A 21,527-nucleotide genomic window follows, 5' to 3' on the forward strand; every position below is an offset into this window, starting at 1 on the left:
CCCACATTTCTCCTAACATTTTTTGAAGTTAAATGATGCAGTCTTTGCATGAGGAAGAGAACGTTTTGGATTTTTTTAATGGGACTTTGTGAAGTATATTCAATTGTGTGGTCATAAATATTGAGTAGTGATCCATTGCCTAATCTTGGAAAAGCTTATGTCATTGCACCACATGAAGAGAAACAACGTTCTTTTGCTACAAATCTTAGAAAAGCTACTACCTTGTTGATTAAAGAAAATGAACTGTGACAGAAAAAGAACGATGCGGGGAGTCGTGGCCGACTTCCATCTTGTATCTGTTATGAGAAGTCAAACCATAGCAAAGTTGTCACATCCCATTTTCAAGAGGGATTGTGGCCGGTGCATGGACCCAAACGAGTATAACCCGTTAGGCCTAAGCAAGCCTCTTATCATAACATCATCAAACATTCATCATCTCATGCGGAAGCATCATATCACATCCATTAACGTGCATAATCGTTATACATATATTCTTAAAACTTATTACACAATAAAAGAACTTCTCAACTTAATCATGTAAGCTCAACTTAATACATCTATATGTGTATTAACAAGTGCCACTATCATAATGCACAATAATATAAACATTAAACATCATTAGCACCCTAAAGTGTCTACATAGGCTCTCGAGCCATCATAATTATCTCATACATAACATTATTCAAATAATTATCTGCCACACTGGCTGCTATTAGACGCTATCACTGATCTGAAACAAAATAAATGGGAAAATAACGTGTGAGTCATAAAGACTCCGTGACTAGATATTGGAAGGGGATAAAAGTATTTCGTAACCATGCATTTATAACTCATGCAATTCCTAACTTTCAAATCATAAAATTCATTATACATGTCATTTAAACTCATTTAAATACCTTTTTTGAAAACGAACTTATATAAACCTTTAGAAATCCTTTACCGTTAAAATCCTTATCAAATTCACTAAAACATCCTTTTTTGTACCATATCTATCGATACATTATTGAATGTATCGATACTTTCAAGCATTTATAGATACATTGGTAAAATGTATCGATATATTTCACAAAGAAAGCCTCATATGGCAATCTGTTTAGAATGTATAGATACGTGCTTTATATGTATCGATACTTGGAACACAGAGACCAAGTTTTTAAACAATTTTAGCATTTTTGCCATTCCTTAGGTCCTTTTACATCTCAAGAACTATCTTTAGGGGTCAATTCTTCTTACTAAGCACATTCTCATGCCATCATAGGTATAAACCATAAACATTACTCAAATGAACTCAACATACAACATATCATAATCATTTCACTAACATTAAAACTCATACATTGTGATGGTTTGACCCCCATCAACCTTGGGCTTGCAATGTATATCCCCATTGCACCTTGGGCTGACAACGTATATCCCCATTGCCCTTGGAAATTTTATGATGCATCATAAGAGTGAAGTCGTCACTTGCACCCCATGAGAGTAGTATCAATCGAACTCTTTGAGTTCTCATACTCGTAGCATGTGGTATATGGAATGTATTTCACATACATGTTGACTCATCTCATAAGGTATATGGAATTTACATCATATACATAATCTCATGGCATTTATGCTTGCTTAATCATCTCATGTAGTATATGGAATATACATTATATACATATTCTCATGACATTAATTATGCGTACTTAAACACCTCATATGGTATATGAAATTTACATCATATACATAATCTTATGGAATTCATCATACCAACATGCATATTATAACATCTATAAATAAGCATACAATATCTCATACCCACACTAGTCCGAAGACTAGAGTAATCAAGTGGACTTCAAACATAAGGTGCTTGTCCCCCCTTATTGAAAGCTAATACATAGTAGAGTATTTAGATACATAGTAGATTCAGAAACATTTTTAAAAAAATCCATTAAGTAAATCACATCATAATCATTATCAATTTATTTTCTTAGAAAATCATTTTCATTCTAGAATCTCAAATTCTTTGATAACCAAATTTAGAGATATAATTTCAACACGCATAAATAATCTTTTTCATCAAAATCATGCTAGCTTTACATATCAAAATAATTTGAAAGTCGTGTATCCACTCACCTAATTGGAGAGTCGATTCTTAGCTCCAATCATAACTCATTTTTTGAGTTATCTGTGGAGTTTTCAATTGTTCCTATCATACAACAATCATCACAATCATTTCTTAGAATAAAAATTTCATAATAATCATTCTAGGTACTTTTAAAAGTACTTGACTTTGGCTAAACAAATTTTCTAGCTAAAACCAATGCCTAGAACCCCATAAATCTTCCATCCTTACCTTAGGTGAGCTTAAATGCTTAAGCAAATCATTAAACTTTTAAACTTAAATCATTGGCAGAAAGTTTGGCAATAACACAATTATTTAAGTTATGAAAATCCGAAGCCAAAAGATTTAAAAACTAAAAATGTCATCTTTTTCCATAAAAACCCAAATCTAAGCATTAGAATCATAAAATGAAAATTTGGATTAAAAATGTGTTGAAAGAGCTTAAGAATAGGTGTTTTACCTCGCAAATGAGGCTGACGGTTGCTAACCCTTGAAAAATGTGATATATTTATAAGCTAGGGTGAGAAAATACATTTTTACCCCTTTTATTTTTTTTGAAATTGACAAATTGTATTGATACATTGGCCCATGTATCGATACATTCGATTTTGGAAAAAATATATCGATACATTATGAACATGTTAGATACATGTTCATTAGAAACCCTTTCTAAGCTAAATGTATTAATACATCATGAACATGTATCAAAAGTAAATGTCCTCTTTACTTTTTACTTTTCATTTAATAAGATATTTACTGTAAATAAGCAAACAATCCCCCCTTTTGGATTAAATAAAAACATAAAAAATATCAAAATCGAAAAGAATCAAAATCTAAATTTTGCTTTTAAGAACAAAATCGAAAAAGTTTGACTAAAATTAAATTTGCGATTCCCATTTACCCTAGCAAACGTGCTCCAAAAATTTAAAAAAAAATCATTTTTGATCACCTAAAAACCAAAGGAATCATTATCATCATTTTTTATTTTCAAAAGATTATTCTATAAAAATCACATATTTTGACCCCTTTCAAACTTAGAAAATTTTCTGCTTCAAAAGTAACAGACAATAAAAGGTGTCAATAATTCTTTTGAAGGTTCAATCTAAGTTTTATGTTTGAAACATGTAATATATATGATCACTTAAGGATTTCCTAACTTATCATCTTACTCAAGGTGGGATTTCACAAAGTGTAATGTTACAAGGTGATTAGTTATCCACCAGATTGGCATAAACCTAGAAGAAAGAGTGGTAAACAAACTAGTGGTGATCAATTGCATTCCCGTTGAAATTAATGGGACGGCAATGCTACGATGAGCATGTCTTTCAAGAGCTACTTGTGTCGCCACCGTGGATGGAGTTGGATCACCGATCCCAAGTTTGACTTTTGCGTAGCATTAACAGCTACTAGCTTTACTAAGTAGTCATGGAGTAGTAACTGATAACTCATCTACAAACATGGCAGCCTTCAAATTTTTTCGATAAGAGAAACGATGAATGGGTTGTTACTATATGAGCCACAAATCATATAACCCATAATATAAACTCTTTATCAAATGTGGTATCTTAACCCAATATATCACCAGTACAAATTCCTTATGGTGAAACAATAGAGGTTCATGCTTTGGGCTAAGTTGCTCTTAGAAAAAGATTAATCCTTGAGCGAGTTCTTGGGGTTTTGATTTTTGCTTTTTTTATATTGTTCGCTAGTAAATTGACCCAATTTACATTGTACAGTAACTTTTTGGTCAAACTTTTTTGTGATTCAAGACTTACACTTGAGGAAGCTAATTGGAGTGGGTAAAAAGGGGAATGGTCTTTATTACTTGGTTCTGACGAGAGAGGAGAAGGTGTAGATAGCTAACTATTTGGTTAATGCAAGTTTATGGCCTTGACGCTTAGAGCATTTTCTAGTAAATCACATTCCTATGGTTCTTAATTTATTTATTTCTTTTGATTGCACAAGCATTATGATTTCAACCACATCTTTTTATTTAATTTTGGGGTTAATGTGTTCTTATTGTCGCATACTTAATCAATTGCATGACACTTCCTATTTTACAAAATAGAACTCCATATGAGGTTTTACTGGAAAGAGTTTTACATGTGAACATTTAAGAAGCTATGGATGTCTTTGTTATGGGCATATAAATAGCAAGTCGTGTGGCAAGTTTGCCCCATGTGCTAAACTGAGTGTTTTTGTTAGGTATCCTAGCGAGCAAAAGGGATACAAAATTTATGATATTAAAAGTAAGATAATTTATGTTTAGCGAGATGTTCATTCTTTGGAAGAAAATTTTCCATTTGTAGATTCCTTAGCAACAAAAATTGTATAGCCAAATGATTTGGGTCAGACTACTACATTGGATAGTCCACTCAATTATGCAATGCCCAATATCATTGAACTTGGGTTTCGTGAGTCATTTACAAGTCTCAACCCATTTACTAGCCCAATTGGGCCTATGTCTCATCATAGTAAGCCTACGATAGGTGAACCCATGTTGCTAGCCGTTGCACATGGGTTCGCTACAACTGCGTCCACCTCTTTCATCGATCCACCTAAGTCCTTTTCACTTGCTAGCATTGGGCTTAAGTTAACTAGATCTAATTTGTCAACCATAACAACTTCCTTATCAAACCAAATTAGTTCTAACTTGGTTAATGAGTTTGAAAATATTGTTTCAATTGCTCCCCTTATTTTAGGCAAAAGACAATGGTAGGTTTTACACTCTTTATTTGGTTATGATTATGTTTTGCCCTCTCTTTCGTTCCTCCAAGCATCATGTTGATCTCATTTCTTCATTTGGCCAACTCAATGATACATACTTTCTCACAATTTATTTCTTACTCTAAATTTTTTCCCAATCACACTACCTTCAACTGCCATCTCGTCTACTGATGAATCAAAAATCATTTTTTTAGGCAATCAAACATGTATATTTAAAGGAAGCCATGGCGTAAGAAAGTTCTGTTTTAGAGGCAACTCATACTTGGACTTTACAACTATTACCCATTGTTAAATGGCTTATCAATTCAAAATGGGTTTACAAACTCAAATATCAATAAGATGGAAGTATTGAGAGTTACAAGGCATGCCTTTCGTTGCAAAATTATTCACCATACCTTGTTTGTCGGAACTTGCATCGATTAAGCATTGGGAATTACATTAACTAGATGTGAATAACACTTTCTTACATGGTGACTTAGAGGAAGAAGTCTACATGAACATCCCATAAAAGGTTTGCTAAATAAAGAGAGTAGCGTCTTTTTCAATTACAAAAATCTATATATGGACTCCATCAAGCTTTTGGAAATTGGTATAAGAAAATTACCATTTTCTCTTCTTGCCATTGGTTTTCAGCAGTAGGACATGGTTCACTCTTTGTTCATCTTCTCTCGTATTGGAGGATTTTTGTTATAGTTCTCATATATGTCAATGATGTCATCATCATGGGAACAAATTTCAATCACATTTCTAAACTAAAATATTATTTTAATGCAAAATTTCATATAAAAAATCTTGGCAAACTTAAGAATTTTCTAAGAATTGAAATGGCATGTTCTCTAGCAAGTATTGCATTAAGCCAATGCAAGTATGTACTTGATATCTTAGTCAAGAATGGTTTCAAAGGTTGCAAGCCAACCAATTTTCCCATAGAGCAATAACACATGCTTTTACTCAACTCTAGTGACATTTGCATTAGTCCTGGGCAATATCATCACCTGGTAAGTGGTTTACTTTATCTCACGATCACCCATCCAGATATTAACTATGCAATACATATTCTTAGCTAGTTTATGCAAGCTCCATGACAATCACATCTTGATGTTGCTCATAGGGTGTTACATTATCTCAAAAGAACCCCAAGAGAAGGTATCTTGTTTCTTTCAAATGGTTTATTGTTCTATGAGCATATTATGATGCATATTAGGCAAGATGTCTAATGACATGCAGATCTATTATGGGCTATATTATTTTCCTTAGGTCTTCTCCAATTTCATGGCAATCTAAGAAATAAACAATGGTTTCCCTTTTTTTGCAAAGGCTGCATATCGAGCCATGGCCAACGCCACTAGTGAGTTATTTAGCTAATACAGCTCTTATAAGATCTTGGAATGACACAGACTGCACCAATTCCCTTGTTCTGTGACAATCAAGTTGCTATTTACATCGTAGCTAATCTAGTCTTGCATAAACAAATAGAAGACATAGAAATAGATTACCATTGCATCCAGCAGCAAATTTAGTCCCAAACTATTGTTACTCGACCTATTTCTTGACAAAACCCATTGGCTGATATATTCACTAAAGCACTTGGGTACAATTAGTTCCATAAACTATTGGTCAAGTTAGGCATCTCTACCTTTCATGCTCGAACTTGAAAAAGAGTATTGAAGGATCTTTTGTTTCCATTTGTATCATTTTGTTGACTTATTCTCATACATAGAATTGCAGGGATTATTTTCTTGTGTAATCTTTCATTGTATTTTTTTACTTTGCTTATAGCCCAAATAAGTCTAGGATTAGAATACTTCTTTTTATGCTATTTACTTTACTTGCACTCCAAGCAAGTTAGGTTTATGGGCTATTACACCATTGTATATAGATATGTCTTCATCTTGTTAATGCAAAGTAAGGTTTTTTGATTCCATTCTTTTGAGACATTTTATTTTTCGACAAGAAATAACTTGAGCATCAAATCATATCATTTAAAAGGAAAAAAGGAATAGTTAGAACCATTAACCCATTTCATCTAGGAGTTGTTGTTGCACATAGTAGGCTTGGTTTCAGAAAAGACAATAGAAAAAGAAAACTTTCGTAACAATTATTTCCAAAACAAAAATAAAGATTATTAGTGTGAGACCTTGACCTTTATAGCTCATAGATAAAAATATACGCGATACCCCTAATTAGGGGTAATTTCGTCATTTTCTCAATAAGCCCATAAAAGTAAGTTTTAAACAATATTATGGTTTAAGTAGGCCTAAAGCATAAATGAATGATGAAAATATGGGTGAAATGACAAGAAAATAATTTTTTTGATAATTTTCATGTTCTAGGGGTAAAACGATAATTTTATGAGTTTACGGGGGCAAAGTTGGAATTTTTGAATTTTACACCACCTAACACTTGTCATGCCCATGGATTTTAGCCATTAACATTTTACATTATGGATAATTAAAACATTTTATGTGGTGGAGAGAGATTGCTTAATGGATAAGTATTACACATGGACCAATGGAAATATGCCATGTGTCAAGCTTGGATCATTCTAGAATTTCCTTGTAACGTCTATTTAAGACTCTCTTAGTCTCACCCATATGGCTGGCCAAAGCATGAAGTGAAGAGGAAAGGAAAGAACACAAACCCTAGGTGGGAAAATTGAAGAAAAAGTGTGGGATTCCAAGGAATTAAGCAAGGTAAAGTGAAAATTCTTTATTTTTACTTGAGATTTACAATACCCATGCTTTATTTTCTTATTTCTATGGTTGAGAAACATGATTTCATAGTGAATAAGTGGTAGGGAAAATGGGTATGGAGAGAGAATGATCTTAGATTGGTTTGATTTTTAGGTATGTTAGTGTTTTTAGGTGATTAATGATGTGTAGCATGAAAACAAGTGAAGAAAACCACCAAAGGTTTGGTGCCCATCAATAGCCAAATTCTCTAAGTGAATAATGAGGAAGAATGGGACGTTATTCTAGGTGATTTGATTAAGAAATAATAGTTTTTGGTGTAAGAATTAATGAATAATGGTGAGAAAATTAATTAGGAAAAATCACGGAGTTAGTGTACCATTGTTGGCCGAAAGTTCCAAGAAGAAAAATGAAGATAAATTTTGCCTATTTGTGTGTTAATTAGTTTGTGCTTGGTGAATTGAGGGATTCGAAAAGAAATGGAGCAAGTTGGAGTGAAATTGGATGCATTGGCCAATTTATCGGATGAAAAATCGACTTAGGCCAATATCGAGTCTAGATGGCTACCCATGCATTTTTCATTTCATATCATATATATATCGAGCCTGAAATAGCTTATGACTGTTAGACATAATTTAATTAGAATATGTGTCATGGATTATGGCTAGGTAGTGAGCTATTGGATACGAGTAAAGGACTGTACCCACGGACTGAAAATATGAGTATTTCTACTCCTAATACCGGTGAGTGGACTTGCATTTCAAAACTTGTTTTGGGGATATAATGCATTTGTCAAACATTTGAATGGATTATCTAGCTTTTCATAAAAACAAGTGCCTTGGGAACAAGCTTTTGATAGATTGTCTTCATGTTGTGACATATGACTATTATTGATTCATGCACTACCACATTGTGTTGATATATATATATGAATACATTGTGGTGTAATGATATTGACTCGGCTATGTACGAGTAGGGAGTGCGCATAAGCCGATGATGACCCAGTTATGTGCGAGTAGGGAGTGCCCATAACCCGGTGATGACTCGATTATGTGCAAGTAAGGAGTGCGCATAACCCGGTGATGACCTAGCCATGTGCGAGTAGGGAGTACGTATGAGTTGGGAATGATGATGATGGGATGGTGTGCATGATGATGATGGGTATATGGTTGTAAATACAAATATATGAGCATTTGATTTGTTGAAATTTGGGAGTTTACATGTGTTACATGTTGCTATTGTTATTTTAGCAAGATGGCTTGTTTTAAGGGAAAATGAGACTTTTTCCTTGATGTTCTGATCCTCGTTGCAGCGAGATTCATTCTCACTACAGCGAAAAACTCTCGGGATTGAGGGCCTTCACCAGACCTGGTTCTCGCTGCAGCAAGAATGAAGTTTGCTGCAGCGAGAAACTTTCTGTCCATTTTGCTAACTTATGTGTTTTTGCCATATTTCCCATTTCTTTGGTACCATAGTTGAGCATGGATCTTTGTAAAGTGATTTACTCATGTGGGGTTTACATGAGGGGTTTAAAAAAGCTAAAACAATTGAATTGTTTTGAGAAAATGAATGCATCATGATTTCGTTAAACATTCCTTATGGTATGCTTGTTCCCTTTCTTGTTCACTCACTGAGTTTATGCTCATCGCTTTCAACTTCATGTTTTCAGATTACAAGGCAACTGGTAACTAGGTCGAGGTACCTTTGTAGACAAGACTATTGGTAGGTGTCTCGGCATTTAGTAGCTGTACATTCGTCAAGTTTCTCCGCTGGACATTGAGTCTCCTTTTGTTGTGTATAAACGAACCTAATAGGAATTATTAAGATACATGTGTAGACAGTGTATATACACTTGTTTGGTATGCCAGTATGAAGTGGCAATGCTTAATATTATTTTGATTCTAAGTTATGATATATGACTTAGTAGTTTATGATGGAATGATGAATATGCCAGATTAATAGGCTTGCTTGGGCTTAGTGGACTACGTCCATTGGATCCATGCGCAGATCATGGCCCAAAATTTTGGTCGTGATAATTAGTGTCCTTGTGTTGGTAGTTTTACCTTTATTATTATTTCTTATTTTATTTCGCTTGTTCAAGATCAATGTAAGAACCAAGAAGGGGGAAAAAAGTGCTGAATCATGGTAGATTTTGTCAATTATGGCCATGGATCTTTGCCATGTGAAATGGCTTTTTTTTTTTTTTATTTACCATAAAACAAAGGGCTAAAAGGTGGTTCCAAAAGTGCCATTGTTATTACCATTATAATTTCCTTGGCCTCCATAGTTACTTGTGTCACCACTATTACTCCCATATTCAACATTACCTCCATAATTTCCAAAGAAGAACCAGTATTTCAACCGCATGCACTGTCGCCTCTATAGTTACTACTGCCACCACTATTACTCCCATAAACCATCTAATTTGAACCCATATTATCAAGATAAGGTTTAATTTTTTGGTGATTAAGGAGGATGAAGAAGAACCCCAAAGAAATAAATCAATTCCAAAAGAGGTGTTTCGATGTTTTTATTTATTGTAGTTTAGTCATTTTCTAACATCTATTAACTACATTTAGGGTTTTGTGACAGAGTGTCCATTTTGAATACTAATGGATTCAAGATGAATTAAGGTGAAACCTTAAAGGGATAGGTTTATTTTACCTTCATTTGTTTTATCAAATCTTGCCACTTATTATTAATTAGAAATTAAATTTATGTAATTTAATTTATACATCATAACTAAAATTTAACACATAAAACCATACTTGATTTTGATCCATAATTTGACAATGAAAAGAACACTAGCCAGATTAACTATTGAAATTCAATGCCAAAGATCTTCCACCTCCTTAATCTACAACTTTTTAATGAGTGAGATTCTTGATAATTTTCTAGACAACAGAGGAGACATAGCTTTAGTTTTATTTAGTGAATTCTCAATCTTAAAATCTATTCAACACTTGATCAATATATGCACGTTAAGAGATAGCTAACAAGTGATGAGACCTATCTTTGTGGTTTTCAAGCCTAAGAACATAACATAAGATACTTCTCAAAGACCTTTCATGTCAAATTGCCTAGACAACAACTTCTTAGTTTCTCGCAAGATGTCCAAATGACTACTAGCAAGCAAGGTATAATTATTAATATATAAAACAAGAAAAATAAAAGATCTCAAAATATATGCATCTATCTACCTTGTTCTCAACACCACCAATAGAGATTATCAGTTTATCAAAGTTAAGATTCAATTAGTGAAAAGCTTGTTTGAGCTCTTAAATAAAATTTTTGAGTCTACGCATAAGATGATCATTATTCGCTGCTTTAAATCCTTACAACTATAACATATAGATTTTTTCAAGAAGATTCCCATTCAAGAAAGTAGTCTTACCATCCATCTAATGAAGCTCTAATTCATAATGAGCTACTATTGCCATAGTTATTCTAAAAGGATTTTTAGAGGATATATAAGAAAAGATTTTATTATAATCAATTCATTCTCTGTGTGTAAAACCTTTAACAAACTAGTCCGGTTTTAAACTTTTTAATCTTCCCTTTGGAATTTTTCTTGCTCCTGTACACTCATTTACGTCCAATATGTTTGCAACCCTTCGGTAGCTCAAAAGTTTCCACACACCATTGTGTGACATAGATTGTATCTCTTGTCTCATTGCATCCACCATAAATATGTTGAAGACTCGAAACAACTTCTAAAAGTTATTGGATCAACTATATGGCCTAAATCACAATCAACCTTTCCAATACGAACTTCATACATGTCAGAGGAAATAGCAAACATTCTTGTCCTTGTGGATTTTCTTTGTGACACATGTTCTACAATATTCTAGTGTTGAGAGACCTCATTAAGAACTAGTTGAATTTTTTCCTATTCTCCAACTAGTGTACATGCCATAGTATATTGCTTTATGGGTATAGGAATATTTGAAGTCTCAATATGCTTTTTTTCATCTCTATCTTGAGATAAACTTGCTAGTATCAACCATATGCAACTCTACAAACTTAGTTATTTTTGTTTTAACAATTTTACAACCTGTTGGTAAGTAATAAAATCTATAAGTACCCAATAAAATAGTAACAAGTGGAGATATTGTATCTTGGTTCTAGTAGGATCATAAAGGCACATTTTCAAAAGATATCCCTAAACATTGAGTGATTAAGACTAGCTTTCCATTCATTCTCAACTCAACAAGGGTTTTAAGTATAGATTTCATAGTGTTTTGGTTTAAGATATACATGGCTATTTTGATTGCTTATTCCCACTAAAGTTTAAGTAAATTAGACCCATTTATCATATTTCTCATCATATCTTTTAGGGTGCAATTTTGCTTGTGAGTTGTGTTAGATCAAGAATCTTAAGATAAAGAAACCAAACGAGGGTGAATTGGTTTTCTAAAAAAATATTTGATCTTTCTTGAAAACAAAGGTAAAGATGAAAACTTTGAAAGCAAAACTTAAGAACCAAGGTGTGAAAGCTTAAAAGATGAAAAATAAAGCAAGTGGTGAGTATAAAGAATAAGAGGAAAACTCAGCCACAATTTTTATAAAGGTTTAACCCTTAAAGCCTACGTTCTTTCCCTTAATAGCGGAAGGAGTTTGAATCCATTATCAATTACCTTTTTCAACTAGGTTCAGGCATAACCTTTACAAGTAACTACCTTTTAAAGATGAAGCACAACCTTTCAACAAGTCACTGTCTTGTTAAGATCCAGTACAACCTTTACGACATTGGCTTTTAAGGATCAAGCCCAACCTATCTACCTTTTCAAGGAGGTATAACCTTTCTACCTTTTACTATGGAGGTATAACCTTACAAAAATGGATTACAAGCTTTAAAACCTCTCTAAAGGCTGATGAGTTGAGTTTAGTACAAGAGAATGTGGATGAATCAAGGAATGTAAGCTTAGGAAATGATGCTTTGTTTTGAGAGTTTTGTTATAGGGAGAGAAAGAAATGAACTTTGAAACATTTTTGCTTTTTTCTATTTTTATTGTGATTTTCTTACTCTTTTTTCTTTCTAGTTGCTCTTTTCTCTTAAAAATGTCCTTCACAAAGGCATTTATAGGTTTTTTTTTTAATTTTTGCCTATTAGAGAAAAGTGTTGCTCAATTTTCAAAAGTCGAGGCAACTTGAATTGTGTCAATCAACCTTCAGGAATTGATTGATGGACATGTGAGAAGTCGATTCTTTTACAACCCGATACATTATTTTTTCTAAAAATCAATCTTTCTACTCTCAAGACATCGATTCCTCTCATTTCAATTTGAGTCTGATGTTTTTTGTTTGGTGAGAATTGATTAGTGAGTTTATGACTAGTCCATTCTTTTTGTCTTACTTCAAGTTAGGAGCATTCTATTTTGTGAGAATCGATCACTGCCTTCTCTATAAGTCAATTCTTTTTATTCGTTGAATGTCAAATTGTAATTTCAATTTTGATTTTTTTGTTTGATTCTTTTCCTATTCTCCATCTTTGCTTCTTCAACAAGTTTCTAATTTTTCTTCTTTATAGCTTTGAGAATCGAACATTGGATACTTGAGAGGTCAATTCTTATTTTTTAGCATCTTTCCATTTTGTTTCTACCTTCTCAAGAATTGACCTTCTTTAGACATTGATTCTTCCTCTCCCAATAGCTTTATGCTTCATCAAGAATCGATGTTTCCTTACTAAAAAGTCAATTATGGAGAAGAAATATTGCTATCTGTTTTACAAAAAATTGGTGCTTCATCTATAAAAGTTGATTATAACTGTTGGAATTTGAGTTTTAAAGTGTTTAAAAGGATTTTTCTTTTTACAAATAACTTCAACACACTTTTAGGAATGTTTTTCAAGTTTAAAGTCATTTTCATTTTATTTGAAAGCATATTTAGATCATTCAATTTTGTCATTTCAAAAATAAGGTCAATTTTAAAGCTAACAATGCCCATTTTTTTTATATGACAAAATTATGAATTAAATTTGCTTGTGAAGAACTCGCCCTGAATTTATGCTTACCTTTCTAAAAATCATTTGAGGGAAATTTAAAGTATTCCAGCATTGAAATAAGAAGGCTTGGCAAATTTACTCCAAAATTTCTCCCCTTCTTTATTATATAAAAATAATTGGAAACCAATGTGTAATATCAATTTTAAAGCTCATGAAAACACAAGATGGTTACTAGCATAGGTAAACGAATAGTTTAAAATATTGACACAAGTAGAGAAATAAAGAAAGGACTTCATTGATCATTGTACTAGATACAATGAACACTACAAGGAAAAACAGAGTAGCATAGGCATTGAGTACAGAGGAAAAGTTAATTAGGTATGTAGATGTAATGCTTATGGTGATGACAGTGGTGTGGATTTTGGTAAGGGAGGTAAAAACGTTAGTTTTAGTGGCTTAGGAGGGGAGGTTCTGAACTTTGCATTTAATTATGCTTGGTCTTTGATAAGTTGCAACTATTTTTCTGATAGTTTTGCCATGCCCTTTTAAAGCTTTATGATTTCATCATTTATTTTGTTAAGAGTATAGCTGAAAAAATGGAACATATTCTTAAAGTTGTAAATATAGTTAGTCACTACGTCCTCAAGCTTTTCATTGACCTTAGCAAGTTTCGTTAGAGAAGATTGCTCTTGATTGTGTAATCGAGTACATAAGTCTTGATATGAAACAATTTCCATGTAAAGTCTTAAGACATATGGTGGAGGTGAAGCATCTGCTACTTGAGAATCACTTGATGGTTGTCGAGGCATGTTTGTGGTGGAAGAAAGCTATGTTGTAGCTTGTTGAGTGAAGGCATTTGGCACTTGCTTTGGTGCTGCTTATTCTTGAGCTATACCTCCCTTTTGTGCACCGTTCTTTATGCATTAATTACTAACAACATCATACTTAATTTGCATTCTTTTAATGAATGCCTTGTCTAGATATTTCAATTTGTCTTGTATCACACCCTTGTTAAGTGATATATCAATCTTCCAAATATCAAACATTTCAGAGATGGCCATTTCATACACCAAATTGTTTCTTCTTCCCTTAGTCAAAATCTTCATGTCTTGACATATAAACTAAGCAAGATCGATGAGGGTGACTCTCTTAATATGGTGTATAAACCACATGTCTTCAACTGTAACTAATGTGTGCCTGGGTCTAAGAGGTTTAAGAGTGTTAATAACAATCATGTGCAGAATTTTGTCAATTACACTAAACTTGGAAGAATTGTTTGGAAATTTTAAGGTAGTGATGGGACCAATCATGAATTCACCACTTAATTTTTCTTTAGATATCTCATCCTCTTCAGTTATACGAGTGAGTACATTCTTGCTTATCGGCTTTAGTTTTAGCATTCTCTGCAACAAAATGAGTGTGACAACTAACTACCTCCCAACAATAGAAGTGAGGAAAAACCTATCATGATTCACTCTGTCATAATCATCATCCTTTCTATAAATTATGGTTGCATTCGAGTAAAACACTCGTACCAGTTTCTCATATAGAGGCCTTCTCAAGCTCAAGAACTCATACCAGCGTAGCCTTCTTAGATTCTCAATGTATGGGAAATTAAACTCATTTTCAAACCATATGAGGTCGATGATTCTTTAATTAATCACTTTCTTCTTAGAGTAGACTTTATCATAAGTTTTCTTATGTGCCTTGGTTGGAAAATTTACATCAAAAGGATTTGGTAGCTTAGTATTTTTAACTTTCAAAATAGTAGCTGGTGCTTTCCCTTTTTCTTCTCTTAAGCTTTTGGAAACCATGGACTAACTGTTGAGTACAAAGAGTGGACTTTGAAGGCTTTTTGAGAATGGAGAATTGAGGGTTTGGAGATCAGAGGGCTGATGCTTTTGTTGAATTGACTTTTCTTCCTTCAAGAAAATGGTTTTTTGGAAATTGAAGTGAGAGAATGAGTGAAAATTTGATTTATGAGTGCAAAGATGAAAGGTTTTGTTGAGAAAGGTTAAAAGTTTTTAATGCTCAATAATTTTTCTGAAATATTCCTAGCATTTGGAAGAGAAATTTTGTGAAAAGTTGAAGAGCTGATGTGATTTGAAGAGTGGGAGTCATGTTTAAGTTTGAAAATCAAGTCATTTTTCCTTTCAAAACTTTGGAATCGACTTCTATTCTCCTAAGGTTGGTTCCTATGCTTTAATCTTTTTTTAAAGTTCTCGTGATTCTTTAAAAATAGACGTTGAGAAAAGAAATGGTCGATTTCTTAGTGTTAAAAAAGACTTTTAAGATTATTTTGTATTTTGAAATGTCAATTCTTATTTGATGAAAGATCCATTCTTAAACGATAGAAGAGCATGCTTGACTATTGTTTTATACTGAAATTGATTCTATGGGGTTAAGAAATCAATACTTGTACTCAAGCAGTTTTGAAAATTTGAAGCTTTTATTCTAAAGCAAATTTGAAAGGCTTTTTGAGAGAAATAGTTGATTCAACAATTAACTTCATTTGGCTTGGATGATGTTTATGCATGAAATGATATGCAAATGCAATAATAAAGCAACACAATTTCATCACATCAATCAACATGTCATAACATCAATCAATGAAATATATTGACAAAGCGTTTATGTTGCATTTAGTTGTAAGACAAAACATGGAGTAATTCATAGATCTATGGAATTTGAAAATAAATGATTTACCTCCTTAAACTTTATCAAGCTTTGATGATGTGCTCATGAAAGTCTTTGTCAATTGATCACAATTTCAACATTTATGTTTAGAGAGCAATCACTCTTCAAGATCTTGTTCTTCCTTGCTTTAGCTTGTGTACAAGAATCATTTTCAATTGATTTTTAACGTCCAATTTTCTTTGGATCCTTTTTGTTCGTCTTAAACATGCAAGATTCCTTTTTTGGAATCCACATTTATTCCTATAAAGAGTATATTTCTGAAGCATATATGCAGAACAACATAGCAAATTATGTACACAAAATAAATAGAAATTTGTTTAGTTTTCAACTTCATCTTTGCAGCCCATTCAATCATTTTTCTTTTTAAGAATATCAACAGAATTTTTAAATTTTTCATTTTCTTTTCCAACATATCAAGGCTCTTTTGAAAAGATTCAAAATCTATTTTTAGCCTCTTATTTTCATTTTCCAAATCAATTTTTTCATTTTTCAAAAATTCATTTTTGACACTAAGGTTTGAAATCTTTTCTTTATTTTTCAAATTCATTTTCTCAAACTCATAAGTTAATTCTTCAAATGCATGTTCCAATTCTTTCAGTGAATATGAAAATGGTTCACAAGTTGAGGTATTTACTTTCCATTCACTAGTTTCCTTGTCACTTGTTGTGTATTAACTTACACAATCTTTTTCTTCTAACTCTCTTTCTTCTCCACAGAACTCTTCTAGTTTCTTCCATATTTCCTTAGCATTATCACATAGAGAAATTTTGTGGTATTTTTTTCTCTAAGTGAAGAAAAGAAAGTGTTGGTGCCATTAGTTTTTGACGATAATAAAACATTCTCATTCATTTGTGTCTAATGCCTTTAATTGAGTGTGCAGGAAAATTAATGTATGAAATTAATAAATCAATCTTTCAAAATGTATATCAAAAGAAAAAGGGAGATAAAAATAATAAGATATGGCTGCTTAACAAAAAGGAAGCTCATTAGTTCAATAAGAATGTTGGTTAGGCAAGATTCAAATTGGAGAAATGATGGGCTGAAGAATTTTGAAACCGAACCAACTTAGTTGACCAAGAAATGAACCAGTCGACTAAATGCTTACTGCCAGAACTGCCAGAGACAGGGAGCAGAAAACAGAGACGACTTAGTCAACTAAGATATCGGCTAGTCGACTAAGAGTATTTTGCCTACAAGTTTGAAATCTGCAGTAAAAGATAGAGTAACGGCTAGAACCAACTCCAAACTGTCTCCAACGACTAGAAAACTATCAAACCGCCATCAGAGATGTTTTTTCAAGTATAAAAGAGTCCTCCAACAATTAGAAACAATCTTTTTGGAAGAGAAAAAGAGATTTGAGTCATATAAGAGCTAAAAAAACTAAAAAATCTCTCTTATACCTTGTTGCACCTAAACGCCTATTCTTTGTACTTGTATTCTGCACTTAACCTTGTACCATTCATATCAACTTGTGATCATAGGTACTTTCTTTTACATTTTTCAGTGAATTCTTAGAGTGAGGGAGTCACTCTAAGTGGTTATTTTCAAACTAGGTTTGCTTGAAGATGTTAAGGTTCTAACTTAGCCTTGAAAAGTTAGTTGTTAGGTTTTAGTTTAGCCCGTGAAAAACTAGTGTAAAAGGTTTTGGCTGAGCCTGCTAAAAGCCATTGTAAAGCTTGGTGAAAGCTTGTGAATTTCATCGAATCTTAGTGGATTTGTTGGGAAAATCCTTGGTTGGATAATCAAGGTAGTGGATGTAGGTCTTAGACCGAACCACTCTAAATTGTTGTGCATTGTCTACTCTGTTTTTTATTTTCTTTGTGCTGGAAATTAGTTTCTCATCTTGTCAAGAGCCGATTTGTGCTATTGACCCCCCTCTAGCACATATTATTGGGACCAACAAGTGGTATTAGAGCTAGTTCCCTGTTATTAAGGTCTAACACCATTTGGGAGGATCCAAATGGCTCAACTAAAATCAGTAGTGGCTAAGGGACAATCAACAAACAAACCACCTCTATTTGATGGCTCTAATTACCCTTATTGGAGCACTAGGAAGTCAATCTATATTAAAGCTATAGACTATGAAATGTGGGACATCATAACTGATGGACCCTTTATGCCCTCAATCGTGAATGTGGTGACAAATGAGTTGATGCCAAAGCCAAGGTCTGAATGGACTGAGGCTGAAACTAAGAAAGTTCAAATAAATTTTAAGGCCATCAACACATTTCATTGTGCCTTGAACCCCACTGAATTTAACAAAGTCTCAAGCTGTACAATAGCTAAACAAGTGTGAGAGAAACTTAGAATAATCCATGGAAGGACTTATCAAGTAAAGGAGTCCAAAATTGCCTTTTTAACACATCACTATGAAATGTTCAAAATGGAGCCTAGTGAAGACATCACCAGTATGTTAGATAGGTTTACAAACATCACAAATAAATTGAGTCAACTAGGCAAGCCTATCCTTGAACATGAATTAGTAAAAAGACTGCTTAAGAGTCTACCAAAAAATTGAAAGCCTAAAATGACTACAACCCGAGAGACAAAAGATCTAAATGTTATCATCTTAGATGAGATTTGTGCCTCTTTCCAAACTCATAAGCTGGAGCTTAAAGAGGAAGAAGAAGAAGATAAGAGGGAAGTAAAGGAAAAGAAAAAGAGCATTGCACTTAAAGCCAACATCCTTGGAGAAGAGCTGGAAGAATTATCATGTGATGATGATGAAGAGTTAGCTTTAGTTGCACGAAAATTCAGAAAGCTTATGGGAAGAAGAAACCAAAGATTGGCCAGAAGAGGGTTTAGAAAAGATCAAGGTGCTTCATGGAAATTCAAAAACAAAAATGACTCCATCAAAAAGGAGGAGTTGATCTGCTACGAATGCAAGTAACCTAGCCACTTCAAGTTCGAATGTCCATTACTGAAAGATGAGACTTAAAAGAAAAATAAGAAATCCAAGAAAGCAATAGTGGTTGTTGCATGGTCGGACAGTGACACATCAAGCTCTGAAGCTAAAGATGAAAAATCTGAGGAAAGAGCAAACCTTTGCTTGATGGCACAAGATGACGAAATAGAGGTATCCTCATCCCCTTGTGACATTTCTATTGATGATGTACAAGATAAGTATGACTGCCTTTATGATGAATTTGAAAAACTCTTTTCAAAATATAAGAATTTAAAGAAAAAGACTACATCTCTTGAAAATGATCTGGAAAAGATAAATGAAGAATTCAATTCTGTTTTTGAGCAAAGAAATTTCTTTCAAGTTGAGTTAGAACACTCAAAAATAGATTTTGAAGTTTTAAAGCTAGAGTAGGAAAATAAATCAGAAGCTTTACAAAAAAGGTTTGCTGAAAACACAGCTCTCAAATCTTAAAAAAAAATGCATACCACAAGAAGAATTCTGCTTATGCATCATCTAAATGTTATTGTTGTGGAAAACATGGACATATGTTCTATGACTACTTTAAGAGAAGTAACCAGAAGAAGTTAGAAAAATTTGGGTCCCTAAAGGATCCTATATTGCAACTAACTCTCAAGGACCTATCAAAGTATGGGTACCTATAAAGAAAAACTGAAACTTTGTTTTGTAGGTTGAGCTGCACTTAAAGGAGACATGTTCAAGAGCTCAACTCAAGAAGAAGCAGCCTTGGTACATGGACAATGGCTGCTTACGACATATGACTAGAGATGAAATGTTATTTGCTCAGCTGGATAAAAGAAAGTGAGGCATAGTATCCTTTGGTGATGATTCAAAAGGTAGAATTCATGGAATATGTACGGTTGGTAAGAACTCCAAAACTCAAATTAGTCATGTGTTGTTAGTTAAGGGCTTAAAGCATAATTTATTGAGTATTAGTCAATTATGCGACAAAGGATTTAAAGTATGTTTTAATTCAAATAAGTGTGAAGTAATAAACATAGGTACAAACAATGTGTCATTCATAGGAAAGAGATTGAAGAATATGTACGTTGTCTTTCTTGAGGATCTTGAAATAAATAGTGAAATATGCCTTATTGCAAATGTTGAAAATGACAACTGGTTATGGCATAGGAGATTAGGACATGTAAGCTTGCATACTATGTCAAAATTGATTAGAAAGAACTTAGTTGTTGGGCTACCGGAGTTAAAATTTAAAAATGAGAAAATATGTGATGTGAGACCTCGACCTCTATAGGCTCGTAACTAGGCATAGACGCAATAACACGGGCTAGGGGTAGTTTCATCATTTTCTTACTAAGCCCCTAAAAGTAAGTTTTTAAACAATATTATGGCCTAAGTAGGCCTAAGGCATAAATGAATGATGAAAATGGGTAAAATGACGAAGGAAATAAAAATGATGATGAATTCCACGGTAAGGGCAAAATAGTTTTTTTTTCATCTCGGGTTAAAATTTTTTAAGTTTTTGTGAACCCGAGCATTTTAGATCATTATGGACTCTGTTTCAGTGTCAAACGAGTAAAAAGATTGCATAAAGGATTGGAGGAGAATAAGCTAACTTGTTGAGGGCATTTTCATAATTTAAGTGGACTTGGATAAGCATGAGCTATAAATATCATTTTTCTTCCAGCAGTTTTTTCTCACATTTTCCAGCAGCTTCTTCTTCTTCTTCCTTCTTCCCTCTCACGTTTCTTCATGCTCCATGGGAGTTCTCTTCAGGCTTCCATAACTCTCTCAAGCTAGCTCCACCTTTCATGCTTTTGTATTCACTTTCATAGAACTTTTGTGCTCTTTCACCCTCTCACTTTAAAAACCCTCTAAAGTCTTAAACTAATACTTTCTCTCACTAACTAGGGTTTTAGAGAGAGAAAGAGGGAGCTTCTACACTAGCTTGAAAATTATTAGAAAGAATTTCAATTTACAAAGCTACCAAGGTGAGTAGCAAATTAGAGTTGATTTTTCATGTTGAGAATGGCAATTTGGATGCTAGTTAGGAGATAGCCTTTAGAATTTATAGTTGTATGAATTGAGATAATTGTGATGCTAATATGATGATAGGTTCTAACGAAGCCCCACTGCCCCATTTGGACCAATAGAGGAAGTTGGAGTTAAGTAAGGATTTAACAAATACCGGTGAGTGAACTTGCATTTGAAAATTTGTTTTGGGAATATGAATGTGTTTGCACAAAACATTTGAATGATTTTATCTAATTTTTCTTTAAAAATTTACCTAGGGAACAAGCAATTGGTGAATGTTTTTATCTTATGAAAATGTGCCATATAAATGGTTCATGTGTTATAGTAATATTTTGATATGTATAATATGCATTGGATGTTCCTTTTGTGTGATGATGATGACCCAGCCATGTGCGTGTAAAAGTAGACATGAGCTGATGATGACCCAGCTATGTGCGAGTGGGGAGT

This window comes from Theobroma cacao, chromosome 4 (assembly GCF_000208745.1).
Source record: "Theobroma cacao cultivar B97-61/B2 chromosome 4, Criollo_cocoa_genome_V2, whole genome shotgun sequence".
Taxonomy (NCBI): Eukaryota; Viridiplantae; Streptophyta; class Magnoliopsida; order Malvales; family Malvaceae; genus Theobroma; species Theobroma cacao.